The following is a 14,496-nucleotide window of genomic DNA, read 5'->3' as shown; positions in this document are numbered from 1 at the left end:
CACTGGGAAACCAAAAAGCTCATGTGACTTGCTTTACTGTGGTGGTGAAACTGAACCCACAATAACTCCAAGGTATGCCTGCATAAGTTAAAAATTTCAGGGTAATAACCACTCAAAGAACAGATATAGAATATATATAACTTCTAGACAACTGGGAAAATGAAATAAAGAAATCTTAATCATTTAAATAGAAGAGAGGAAAGAAGGGGAAAAAAGCAAAGAGAAATTATGATAAAGAGAAACACACAGCAAGATAAGAGAAATAAATAAAAATATATCAGCAGTCATAATATACAGATTTAACTCACCAGTTAAAAGATAGAAACACTCTGGATCAAAAACAAAATCCAGTTATATGTTATTTACAAAAGGCACACCAAAAACATAATGACAAAGAAATATTGAAAGTAAAGAGATAGAAAAAGATATATCAGACCAGCATTAACCAACAGAAAGCTGGAATATCTTTATTAATAGCAGGAAAATGAACTTTAAGGCAAAAAAAATTATTAAAATTAGGCAGGGTCACTACATAATAATAAAAGGAACATTTCACTAGAAAATGACACTATTCCAAGACTAACACAATCAAAAATTTTTGAAGAGCCTTAAACCACATAAAGCAAAAATGGTGAGATTTCCAAGAAGAAACGGACAAATCTGCAATCATAGTGGGCTCTTTAACATACCTCTTTTATAACTGACTGATCAAGCAGGAAAATAATTGGTGAAGCTATGGAAGATATGCATGATGTTCATGAAAATATATAAAATTTGATATCTAACAGAGAATGACTATACAGTCTTTTCAAGTATTCATGGCACATTTACAAAAGTTAACCAAATAATAGGTCACAAAGCAAATCTCAAAAACCACAGAAATAAAACCATGTATGTTTTCTTGTCCAAACAGAAAGCAATAAAACTAAAACTCATTTACAAACAGGTAGCTCAAAAATCCTATATACATGAGAACTTAAGAAGCTATTTTTAAATAATTCATGGCCCAAGGTAAAAAACCACAATAAATAACAGTAAAAATGCTATATATTATAACTTGCGAGATACATCTAAAGCTGTTCTTAGAAATTCAGTTTTATTAAAAAAAGAATGATTAAATATTAGTGAGCTGGATGTCCAACTCAAAAGTTTAATAAAAGAATACAAAAGAAACTAACAGAAAGTAAAAGGAATGAAGTAATAAAGGAAGATCATCAAAGAAACAGAAAAATTGAGAGGCTTGATAAAAGCTGTTTCTGGAAAAAGACTAATAAAATGGAGAAATCTCTAGAAAATTGAGTAAGAAAAGAGGAAGAAAGTTACAAATCAGTAATATTAGTCATTTAAAAGGAAACATTACTACAGTTACAATACAGATTAAAAAGTAAAGCACTTCTATGAATAATATTATGCCCAATAATTTAAAAACAAAACTATAACATTTTCTATAAAAACATAACTTACCAACATTGACTCAAGAAAAAATTGAAAACCTGATATAACTATAAATAGTTTTTAAAAATTAAATCAGTATTTGAAAAGCCACTCATATGCACCTAGAAGGGAAAAAAAAGAAAAAAATACACGCTGATAGCTAGAAGTGCATTCAGAGGAAACCTTCAGAGGAACTGTCTATCTTATATAAACTATTCCAAATTACTTTCATGATGTTAGTATAATCATGATGCCAAAATCAGACAAATACAATATTAGAAAGGAAAATTACAGGTCAACTTAGACAATAAAATCTTAAATAAAATATTAGCAAACAAAATCCAGAAATATATTAAAAATATATGTCACAGAAAGTAAAGTTTATTCCAATAATTGAAAGATGGCTTAACATTGAAAAAAAACTATTAATGTAACTCACACCACTAGGTGATTAAAGAAAAAAACCATAAGAATTTCCTTATATCAGTATACTAAGAATATAATTTATCTCTCAAAAACCTAGAGCAGATACCATACTAAATGGCTAAAACCTAAAACACATGGCCTTAAAGTAAAAAGCAAGGATATATACATATAAAACTTAGTAGACAGAGCAACCAAACCAAACCAAACCACACATCCCCAAACACACACAAAATAAAAAGAATGAGAATCAAAAAGATACAGGGCCATCATTACTTACAAATAGTAGTTCTGATTTTTCTTTTAATATAGTCATCTACATAAAAAATCCAAGTGAATCTTCAAATTAGTGGAACTAATATGAATTCACCAATATTGCTATGTACAAGATCAACAACATTCCTATGCTTTGCCAAGAAAAAAAGATATTCTAATTTTTGTCAATAGGAACAGGAATAGGAAAATAAGTTAATAGAAATAAATCTAATAATATATGTATAAATCATTACAAAAATTAGAAAACATTATTGAAAGACATAAAAGACAAGGAAATAAATGGGAAAATATGAATATTTATGCAAATTTGTGTTGTTAGATTCAATATCCAAAGATCACAGTTTTCTCCAAATTAATTTATAAATTCAATACACACTGAGGAACAAAAGACCAAGAATAGCAAAGACAGTGCTCCAAATTAATTTATAAATTCAGTACACACTGAGGAACAAAAGACCAAGAATAGCAAAGACAGTGAAGAGGCAGGAGGAAGGTTAGGGGAAATAAGGAGAGAATGACAGGATAAGAGTGAAGAGGGGAGGGCTTCCCTGGTGGCGCAGTGGTTGAGAGTCCGCCTGCCGATGCAGGGGACACGGGTTCGTGCCCCGGTCCGGGACGATCCCACATGCCACAGAGCGGCTGGGCCGTGAGCCATGGCCGCTGAGCCTGCGCGTCCAGAGCCTGTACTCTGCAATGGGAGAGGCCACAACAGTGAGAGGCCTGCGTACCCCAAAAAGATTGAAGAGGAGAAAGATCTCACCTTTCCAGATTAAAGACATACCGTAAAGCTATGGCCCTTCAGATTTTTCAATTTTGACTCAGGGAGAGGCAAGCAGACAAATGGAATTGAATGAAGAGCCTAGAAATAGACTCACAAGCATGCACAGGAATTTGGCATATGACAAAGTTGCTTTTCAAATCACTAGGGAAGGGATTAACTGACTATTCAATGAATAGTTCAGTCAACTGGGTTATCTATATAAAAAGAGAAAAAAATAAGATCCCCACACATATATATAAATTAATTCCTAATAAATTAAAGATTTCAATATGCTAATTTTGAAAAGAAAACAAAAGAGAATATCTTAGTTCATTGAGACAGGAATGGATTTCATTTTAAAAGATTCAAAGAAATCAACAATTTAACTTTACACCTCAAGGAACTAGAAAAAGAATAAACTAAATCAGAAGTTAGCAGAAGGAAAGAAATGATAAAGATTGAAGCAAAAATAAATGAAACAGAAAACAGAACAGAAAAAAATTAGCAAAACTTAGATTTTTGAAAAGATAAACAAAACTGACAAACTCTTGGCTAGATTAAGAAAAAGAGAGAGAAGATTCAACTAAAATCAGAAATTAAAGAGAAGACCTTACAAGAAACTAAATTATACACCAACAAATTGAATAATTTCTAATGGATAAATTCCTAGAAACATACAATCTACCAGGACTGAATCATGAATAGAAAATTTGAACAGACTCATAATCAGTAAGGACACTGAATTAGTAATCAAAAATCTCCCAACAAAGAAAAGGCCAGGACCAGATGGCTTACTGGACGTTCTTAAAAAACATTTAAAGAAGTAGTAGGACCATTCCTCCTCAAACTTCCCCTAAAAAACTGAAGAGAACACTTCCAAACTAATTTTATGAGACCAACATTACCCTGATACCAAAGCCAAGGAAAGATACTACAAGAAAAGAAAATTACAGCCCAATATTCTTGATGAAAACTGATGTAAAAGTCCTCAGCAAAATGCTAGCAAACTGGGGGCGGGCTCCAGCGCAGGAGTCCATGTGGACGCCGGCGCCGTGGGGAGCAGCATGGGGTGGCCATGGCGGAGCTGTAGCAGCTCCAGGTGTAGGAGGCGGTGGACTCTAAGGTGAAGAGTCTGGAGAGAGAACATCCAGAAGATTCAGGGCCTCATGTTCCGGTGCAGCGCCGGCTGTTGTGAGGACAGCCAGGCGTCCATGCAGCAAGTGCACCAGTGCATTGAGCACTGCCATGCACCTCTGGCTCAAGCCCAGGCCCTGGTGACCAGCAAGTTGGAGAAGTTCCAGAACCGCCTGGCCGGGTGCACTATGCATTGCAATGACAAAGCCAAAGATTCAATAGATGCGGGGAGTAAAGAGCTTCAGGTGAAGCGGCAGCTGGAGAGTTGCGTGGCCACGTGTGTGGATGACCACATGAACCTCATCCCAACCATGACCAAGAAGATGAAGGAGTCTCTCTCATCCACTGGGAAAGAGATGTCTGCTATTGGCCATTGGGGCTGAAGGCAGGAATCTATTTAAAAAGAGGAATGGGGATTTGGGTTTTCTAAGGAAAGTTTATGAATGAGGAAATTAAGGATGGCAGCAAGTTTAAGGCCTATGTCACTTGCCTCTGGACACTGGTTCCTTTGTGTTTGAATCCTAGAAAATGAAAAAAACCTGGTGCTAAAATTTGGGTCAGAGATAGCACAGGAGAGTTTTTGTGAGCCTGAATTTCATGTGGCCAGGGCTTATCCTGGCAACAGGGAGTCTCCCTTGTACCAAACCAGAGCCCTCCAAGGTACCAGATTCTCTCGGTACACAGATACCAACAGGCTGGCAGGTTCATCTGACCTGCTTATGAGCTGGTGGAGTGGGAGGAGAGGTGTTTCTATTTGTTGCCAACCTCCTGTTTGCCAGAAGGATCACTACAACATGTTCCATAAACTGGAAATAAAATCCAGGAGGTCACTAACTTAGAAGGGGAAAGGGGGCTTCTGGGGATTTGTGTTTTTTTTGGTTTTGGTTTTGGTTTTTTGCGGTACGCGGGCCTCTCACTGTTGTGGCCTCTCCCGTTGCGGAGCACAGGCTCTGGATGTGCAGGCTCAGCGGCCATGGCTCACGGGCCCAGCCGCTCCACGGCATGTGGGATCTTCCCAGACCGGGGCAGGAACCCGTGTCCCCTACATCGGCAGGCAGACTCTCAACCACTGCACCACCAGGGAAGCCCGGTTTTGTTTTATATACAAGGGCATGAAATTACTTTAAAGATGTAGAGTTGGGAGAGGTAGTTTGGATAAAAACTTTGAAAGGGTCCTTTCTGGCCATCAAGATGTGGATGTGCATTTCTTAAAATTCTCACACATTACATCTTTCAGCCTGGAGATGCTACAAAAATATAAGAAGTGCTATCACACTGGTAGGGGACCCAAACCTTTCCTCTAACTGGCAGCCATGCTGAGCCCTGAGGCTGTCTGCAGCAGAGTCAGCCGAGTGACAAGACAATCTTGCAGTGACACTCACCCTTGAAGGGAAAGGGGATTTTGCCTGTGCTACATGCTAGTATTCAGGAATGAACAGTGAAAGGGAATGTTAGCTGCTTAATTAAGAGAGTTATGAAGTACTGGCTTTGGAAAAATCTGGTTTTCATAAAACAAAATAGAACGAAAGCCTAAACCCAGTATTGCTTACTTTGTCCCCTGTAATAACAGAGCTCTGTTGAAATGATCCCTTGGCAACACGAAGGTCAGAGGAGAAAAAGAAAGCAACTCAGGGGCAAGCTGTGACTCCTTTAGAGCAAAAAACGGGACAGCCCTTCATTACCAAATAACACTTTTGCGACATGTGTTGTTCTTGCCCCAGTTCTGGCACCTTATCGTTTTATCAAGGACCTCGTTGTGTTTTTACCAACTTATTACTTGAAATGATAATATAGCCTGTCTGTTTGCTATTTCAAGACTGTGATATATTTTCCTAGTGGTTTCGTTTTAAACATAATTTAAGACTTAATTTGTCTTCCAAAAAAAAATGCTAGCAAACTGAATTCAACAGCACATAAAAAGGATTATACACCATGACCAAGTGAGATCTTGGAATGAAAGAACGGTTCAAGATTCAAAAAATCTATCCATGTAATACACCACATTAACAGAATGAAGGACAAAAACCACATGATCATCTCAACTGATACAGAAAAAGCATTTGACAAAATTCAGTATCTTTTCATGATAAAAAAAAAGCACTTAACAATAAGCTAGGAATAGAATGAAACTACCTCAGCATAACAAAACCAGGTATGAAAAGGCCACAGCAAACATCATACTCAATGGTGAAAAACTGAAAGCTTTCCTCTCAGATGAGTAACAAGGTAAGGATGTGCCCTCTCACCATTTCTATTCAACATAGCACTGAATGTCTTACCCAGAGCAGTTAGGCAAGAAAAAGAAATAAAAGACATCCAAATTGGAAAGGAAGAAGTAAAATTATGTCTGCTTGCAGATAATATGATCTTATATGTAAAAAACCCTAAAGATTTCACACACAAAAAGCCCGTGAGAATTAATAAGAGAACCAGCAATATTACAGGATACAAAATCAACATACAAAAATTAGTTATAGGACTTCCCTGCTGGCGTGGTGGCTAAGAATCTGCCTGCCAATCCAGGGGACCTGGGTTCGAGCCCTGGTCCAGGAAGATCCCACATGCTGTGGAGCAACTAAGCCCGTGAGCCACAACTACTGAACCTGCACTCTAGAGCCCTCGAGCCACAGCTACTGAGTCCACGTGCCACAACTACTGAAGCCTGCACGCCTAGAGCGCATGTTCTGCAACAAGAGAAGCCACCACAATAAGAAGCACGTGCACCGCAATGAAGAGTAGCCCCCGCTGACCGCAACTAGAGAAAGCCCGTGTGCAGCAACCAAGACCCAATGCAGCCAAAAATAAATAAATAAAATTAATTAATTTAAAAAATTAGTTATGTTTTTATACACTAACAATGAACAATACCAAAAGGAAATTAAGGGGGGGGGGAATCCCATTTAAAATAAGCATCAAAAATAATAAAATACTTAGAAGTTAACTCGACCAAGGGGTCAAAAGACTTGGACAATTAAAATTACAAAATTTTATGAAAGAAATTTTAAAAGACACAAATAAATGGAAAGACACCCCATGCTCATGGACTGGAAGACAATATTGTTAAAACGTCCACACTAACCAAAGTGATCTAGAGAGTCAACATAATCCCTATCAAAATCCCAATAACCTTTTTGTAGAAATAGAAAAAAAATCTTAAAATTCATATGGAATCTCAAAGGACCCTTAATAGCCAAAACAATCTTGAAAAAGAAGAACAAAGTTGGAGGTCTCACACTTCCTGATTTCAAAAGGTATTACAAAACTACAGCAATCAAAACATTTTTGACTTAAATAAAGACAAACATACAGACCAATGGAACAGAATAAAGAGCCCAGAAATAAATCTTTATGCACATGGTCAAATGATCTTTGACAAGGGTGCCAATGGGGAAAGGATAGGCTCTTCAACAAATGATGCTGGGAAAACTGAATATTCATACACACAAAAAAATAAAGTTGGATCTTACCTTACCCCAAATACAAAAATTAACTCAAAATGAACTGAAGATCTAAATGTAAAACCTAAAACTATAAAACTACTAGAAGAAAACATAGGGGGAAAGCTTCATTACATTGGATTTGGCAGTGATTTCTTGGGTCTGACACCAAAAGCACAGCAACAAAAGCAAAAATAGACAAATGGGTCGACATTAAAATTTAAAACTTCCTTGCATCAAAGGAAACAAGCAAAGTAAAAAGACAACCTACAGAATGGGAGAAAAAGTTTGCAAACCATATATCTGATAGGGGGTTAATATCCAGAATATATAAAGAACTCCTACAACTCAACAACAAAAAAGGAAATAAATTTGATTAAAAAATAGGCAAAGGACTTCAATAAACATTCATCCAAAGATGGTATACAAATGGCTAATAAGCATATAAAAAGATGACTCAACATCACTAATCATTACAGAAATGCAAATGAAAACTATGAGGTATCACTTCATGCTCATTAGGAGGGCCACAATAAAAAAAGCAGAGTATAGGTGAGGATGTGGAGAAATTGGAACCCTTGTGCTCTGTTAATGGGAATGTAAAATGGTGCAGCTTCTATGGAAAACAGTATGAAGGTTCCTCAAAAAATTAAAAATAGAATTGTCACATGATCCAGCAATTCCACTTCTGGGCATATATGCAAAAGAATTGAAAGAACGATCTCAAAGAGATATTTGTACACTCATGTTCATTGCAGCATTAGTCACAACAGCCAATAAGTGAAAGCAACTCAAGTGTCCATCAGTGGATGAATGGATAAACAAAATGTGGTACATACATACAATGAAATATTATTCAGTCTTAAAAAAAGATGGAAATCCTGTCTCATGCCATAACATGGATAAACACTGAGGACATTATCCTAACTGAAGTAAGTAGTCACAAAAAGATAAATCCTGCATGATTCCACTTATATTAGGTATCTAAAATAGTCAAACTCATAGAAACACAAAGAGAAATGGTATTTGCCAGGGGCTAGGAGGAGGGGAAGATGGGGAGTTGTTGTTCAATGGGTACAGAGTTTAGTTTTGCAAGATGAAAAAGTTCTAGAGATCTGTTGCATAAAAAATGTGAATATAGTTAACACTACTGAAGTGTACACTTAAAAAGGATTAAGATGATAATTTTTACATTATGTGTATTTTGCCACAATTTAAAATTTTTTTAAAGATTCAAATAATATAAATCCTAAGAGATTGGTAAATTTGATTATATTAAAATGTCAAATCTGATAATGACAAGAACACCATTAATCACAGTTAAAGACAAGTAAAAGATCTGAAAAAGAAATTCACAAAATGCATAATTATCAAGGATGGGTAGCTGGAATATTTAAAGAACTCCAACAAACCAGTAACATCAGAAAAAAACTGCAACACTGTGATAGAGAAAACACAGAAACATAAATGTACCTCAGAAGCAGAATGGATAAATAAACTAGATAATTCATATAAAAGAATATTATAGAGCAGCAAAAATGAATGAAATAGATTCCTATTTATCAGCTTGAATAAATCTTAAAAATAAGTCAAATAAAAAACCATCTGTAATATAATATGCCATTTATGTACATTTTAGAAACACAGTATATATTGTTTATGGATGTAACATATAAAGTAAGGATACTAAAACAAGATTAAATTCAATCCACTCTTTGCCTGCACCTGTGCTGCTAAATGTGGTTTTAAGAAAATCATTTTTTCTATATTTGTGGCTGACAATATATCTATCCCCAGTCTCTCTCTTCTTAGGTTTAAATTGAGCCAATGCTCAATTTTCAGTCCGTGTCTTACTTGACCTAACAACAGTATTTGATATAGTTGATCATTTATCATCCCTGAAACACTTCTTCACTTAGCTTCCGGGGACAACACACTTGCCTGTTTTCTTCCCAACCACCTCATCCCTTTTTCTCAGTCTCCTTTGCTGGTTTATCTTCCGCTCTTGACTCTCTTAATGTTGGAATAACTAGAGTTTATACCTTTGTCATTTTTTCTTTTCTATCTATACTTACTCTGTTGGTATTCTCATTCATTTTCATGATTTTAAATACTACTTATATATTGGCAAATTCCAAATTCCTATCTCTAGATGAGACTTCTCTCCCAAATTCCAGATTTATATATCCTACTGCCTATTAAACATCTCTGTATGTCTAACAGACATCTCAGACTCAACTGGTTCAACTGCACTCCTCCAGCCACCCAAAACCTCCCCATCGGCATATTAGTTGACAGCAACTTCATCCTTCCAGCTGCTCTGGCCCCAAACCTTGGAGCTACCGTTGATTCCTCCTGTTCTCTCACACCCTATATTCAAGCCATCAGGAAATTTCATTAGTGCTAATGTCAAAATATATCTAAAATCTGACTATGTCTTCCAACCTACTCTGCTACCCCATGGTCTAAATCAATGCCATCTCTTGCTGGGGTTAATGCAAAAGCTTCCTAACTGGTCTCCAAGTTTCCAGATTTGTCCCACTACAGGACCATCATGCTTGGCAAACAGAATCTTTTTAGATAACTCAGGCTGTGTCATCTTCTATGCAAAGCTCTCCAGTGGCTCCTGTTTCACACGGAGGACCCATAGTCCTTACAATGGTCTCCCATGCCCTGCACGATCTGCACAGTCCTTCCTCCAGATGACCACCTCCACGTCCTTCTTTCCCACTACTTTATCCTCACTCACTCTACACACCCACACTTACCTCCTTTTTGTTCACAAACAGCCCAGGCATATTCCCACCCAAGGGCCTCAACACTGGCTGATCCCTCGACCTAGAAATCTCTTTCCTGGATATTGATATGGCTCATGCTCTCTCACTTCCTTCAAGTCTTGACTCAACTGTCACCTTCTTAGTGAAACCTTTCCTGATCACCTGATTTAAAAGTCCAAGCTGCTCTCACCCTGCTACTTCCTATCTTTCTTTCCTACTGTACTTATCTTTGTGTCAATTACCATTATCTAACATATTCCATACACATTTTACTTATTTATTTGTTATTATCTGCCTCGGGGGGAAATTTTTATCTATTTTGTTAATTGTTGAATTCCAACACCTAGAGAGAACAGTGCTTGGATCACAGTAGGTGTTCTCTCAATATATGCTGAATGAATGGGAAAAAAACACAAATTGTCCATAATTGTATATGTGAATAGTGGGTGCAGAGATTCTGCTATATCATTTGCTGTATTTTTATTACATTTGAAATATTGTATAATATAAAACATATAAAAAGAAATTTGGAAAATACAAACATTTATTAATCACATTTATACAATGTTAGTATTCCAGGGTGTCTCTTGCTAAATTCCCCTTATGGGTTTGAAAGTCCCTGACACTTAGAAAACAGATTAAAATAATCTATTTATAGGTTTATATATTCTGTTTATAGATTAATATATCCTATATTAATATAGAATATGATGGCTAAATATAGTTTTCAAGTAAATTAAAAGTATATTTAACATAAGTTGAACAAATGGAATCTACAGTAGAAGTTTCTCTGAAAAGAATCTCAATTCAAAAGTTGTCCCCGCTAGCCCTGTGACATAATGTACATAAAACCTGCCCACTGGGGCCTCCCTGGTGGCGCAAGTGGTTGAGAGTCCGCCTGCCGATGCAGGGGATACGGGTTCGTGCCCCGGTCTGGGAGGATCCCATATGCCGCGGAGCGGCTGGGCCCGTGAGCCATGGCCGCTGAGCCTGCGAGTCCGGAGCCTGCGCGTCCGGAGCCTGTGCTCCGCAACGGGGGAGGCCACAACAGTGAGAGGCCCGCATACCGCAAAAAAAAAAAAAAAAAAAAACCTGCCCACTGAACTTGTGCACTGAGCCTGCCTTAAGATAAGAAATAGTATATGAATAAATCTTACCTGAGCCAATAATTTCTCCCATAAGAAAAGTTATAAAAGGATCTGTGAGGCACCTGAGGACAAAGCCATCTCTGCCTCCCTCCCCCTCCTCCTGTCCAAGGGCAGGGGATTTGCTCTGATATCTGTTGGAAAAAACCTTTACAAATGGCTAAAGCATATGTATTAGTATCTGAATATTGTGTAATATTGTTTGAGTAGATGAAAAACAGGGGTCACAGAAGAACCCTCTGACTGGTTTCTAGGTCTCCTACTTTCCCAGCACTTCCATCTCAATATTTACCTTAAAATAACTAGAATTATCCCAGAGTCATGATTTTGGCAAATGACTGATAGGACTTACTGACAGAGACTTAACAGGCTCTTCAGGAGCACATGCAAATGAACAGAATCGTGAATAGATGTCAGTCACTACGGATCCATCAGGAAGGGAGATGGACGAAACTAAAAAGCTGCCTTAGAGAGTTGGCTTGTCTGACTCCTCATGCAAACACGCTCTTTATGGATCCTGAACCTCACCTAGGCATCTTGAGACATGCACATTGCAACAGCAGAATCCTGAGAATGACATTAGAAACTAGGCATTTATTAGACAAAGATGTAATTTAAAACTTTCCTACAAATAAGAAAATTATGGGAGAATAATTTAAGATTCTCATTTGTATGTTTTAATTTTACTCAGTCATCTGAAATCTGAATAGTACCTCTTTAAGTGGAAACTGATATTTACATTGTGTTTTACACTTTAAAGAAGTATTTTCATGAGCATTAACTCATTGCATCCATATGAAAATTGTTTAAATTAGGTATGACAAATATTATTTTACAGATGAAGAAACCAAGACTGAGGGGGTTAATGACAAAGTGACTTGCCCAGTGTCACACAGCCAGGAAGTGGAGAACCGAAAAAGATCCTCTAACTTCAATATGTGTTCTTTCCACTACACTAAAATGCCTCTTCTATGTTCAAAGAATTAATTAATGAATAACATTATCTGAAGGGACCAAAGATTGCATTTTTCTATTTTCTGGAAAGAAAAATCTACAGGCCTTTTCCTTTTAAGTACAGCTACCATGTCAGTGAGTTATAATTAACTTAGCTACCTCTGTTTTAAATGTTGAGATGTTATTTTTCTTCTAGTTTTATTTATCTACCTGCGGATTCATGTTAATAACCTGTTGTGAATTTTTTCAAATGCTCAATGTTAAATTATGAAAACATAGAATGCATATACCATAGTTAAGTATAGGGTAATTAACAACACATGAATGTATCACTTTGACATTATTTTCTTATAAATAAGAACAGATGCCCTTTTTAGAAAAATGCCTTTAAAGTCTTCAATGTTAAAATCATATATCCAATACCTAGCAGACTGACTCACAGTAAGAACTCAACAAATGTTTGCTGAACTATATGCTCAAAAAATCTTATGAAAAACATATATCAGTGTGCAGATATTTAGAAACGTCTTCTTTTATTCTCAGAATTACAAGGGATTTGTGAAATTATGTGGTTGAGAAAAGAACATATCAGTAAAAGTATCAAATTTGTATAGTGTTCATTATCATATAAAAGATTGTTAAGGCTTCTAAAATAAATCAATTTTATCCAGTATACAATTTAGTTTAGCAAATTATAATCTAGAAATAATTATATGAGGTAATGATGAACACTTCTAAAATCTAGGCTCATGAGGGCAAGGAATTTGTTTCTTTCACCACTATATTTCTAGGGTCTAGTACAATACCTGGCACATAGTAGGCACTCAATAAATATTTGTTGGATTATTAAATTAACAAATATACAGAGAGATGAGTAGTACACCATGAGTAGAAACTTCAAACATGTCTAAAAAGTAATTCCTGAAAATTAAATAGAAATATTTCTCAGCTCAAATGAGAGCAGAATTTGTAATACACAAAACTGTGATAAACTGAAAAAGAAGCAGATTTGGGTGGGGGAATATTAATTCACGTTTGGAAATACTGGGCTTGTGTGATCTATGAGATAGTCAAGGGGAGACACACTAGGGGCATGTTTGGGTCTGGAGCCCAGAAGAGGGGTCAGGGTTGGCCATGTATATTTGGGAATCACCAGCACACAGGGAGAGAGTGCAAGCATAAAAAGAGAAGAGTACCTAGGACGGAACTGTGGGGAACCCTCAGGTAGAAGAGAAAGAGCCTGCAAAAGACAGCGAGAGAGGGAAGGAAAGGCAGGGGAGCACGCCGTCACAGAAGCCAGGGTGAGACGCAATTTCCAGTTCAACACTACTAGGTAGTCAAGTAAGGTGAGGGCTCAAAAATAGCTAAAATGGAGGTCAATAGCGGCCTTGGCAAAAACAGGTTCAGTCAATTGGTAGGAGGTGCAAGCCAAACTTGAGTAGATTAAGGGGTGAGTGACCTGTGGGTAATAGACTGCACAGGCAAATATTGACAAAGGAGAACACAGGACAACAACTAGAAGGGAATAGGGGATTCTGAGATTGTTTGCTGTTCATCAGTCAGTCCATTCATCCATTCATCTCTCCATTTTTAAACATTTAAGATGGGAGAGACTAGGCTTGCTTAAATGGTGACAGAAAGGGTCCAAGCAGAAGAAGAAGAGGTAGACAAGAAGAGGGGTCAGTTACAGATAGAGGTAGAGACGTATAATCTCTCTATATAAACTGGAAACCAGGGAGGAAAGTCCTCAGAGTGAAGTTTAAGCTGAAAACCAAGGCGGTAGCGTAGGAACAGACAAAAAAGAAGCCCATTCCAAGAAATGATATTTTGATATAAGTCAGGCTGACATGGGAAACCCAAAAGGAATGCTAGCTAATCAAAATAGAAATTGTTGGATGGGAATATTTTTGAGGTGCAATAGGTCTAGGCAGGGACTTGCTAAGTGGACGCCAGGTGGAATAAGGGGGGAGCAAAGGACCATTAGATCAAGTTTTAGGGAACTCAGAAAAGGAGAGTCCCTACATGAGCCCTAAGAGTTAAACCTGAAGCCTAGCAAGACAGCATGTCCTCTTCAGCTAAGAGGAAGAATGAGCTGGTAGTCTGAGGGGAGAAGACAGATGAAACTGTAAGGCTTAATAACACATGACTATAACACA

At 37.1% G+C, this 14,496-nt stretch overlaps 1 protein-coding gene and 1 pseudogene across 2 annotated transcripts in view; one reads left to right on the top strand and one right to left on the bottom strand.

The window, feature by feature from the left end:
* The window catches only part of RPS6KA5 (ribosomal protein S6 kinase A5), a 191,371-nt gene that overhangs the window by 54,201 nt on the left and 122,674 nt on the right, over nt 1-14,496 (bottom strand). The gene's annotated exons all lie outside the window — the stretch shown is intronic.
* Nucleotides 3,969-4,410, top strand: LOC132489129 (protein FAM136A-like; annotated as a pseudogene).

This window comes from Mesoplodon densirostris, chromosome 4, assembly GCF_025265405.1.
Source record: "Mesoplodon densirostris isolate mMesDen1 chromosome 4, mMesDen1 primary haplotype, whole genome shotgun sequence".
NCBI lineage: Eukaryota > Metazoa > Chordata > Mammalia > Artiodactyla > Ziphiidae > Mesoplodon > Mesoplodon densirostris.
Note: the sequence above shows the minus strand (reverse complement) of the source record. Positions and strands in the feature narration are given on the sequence as shown.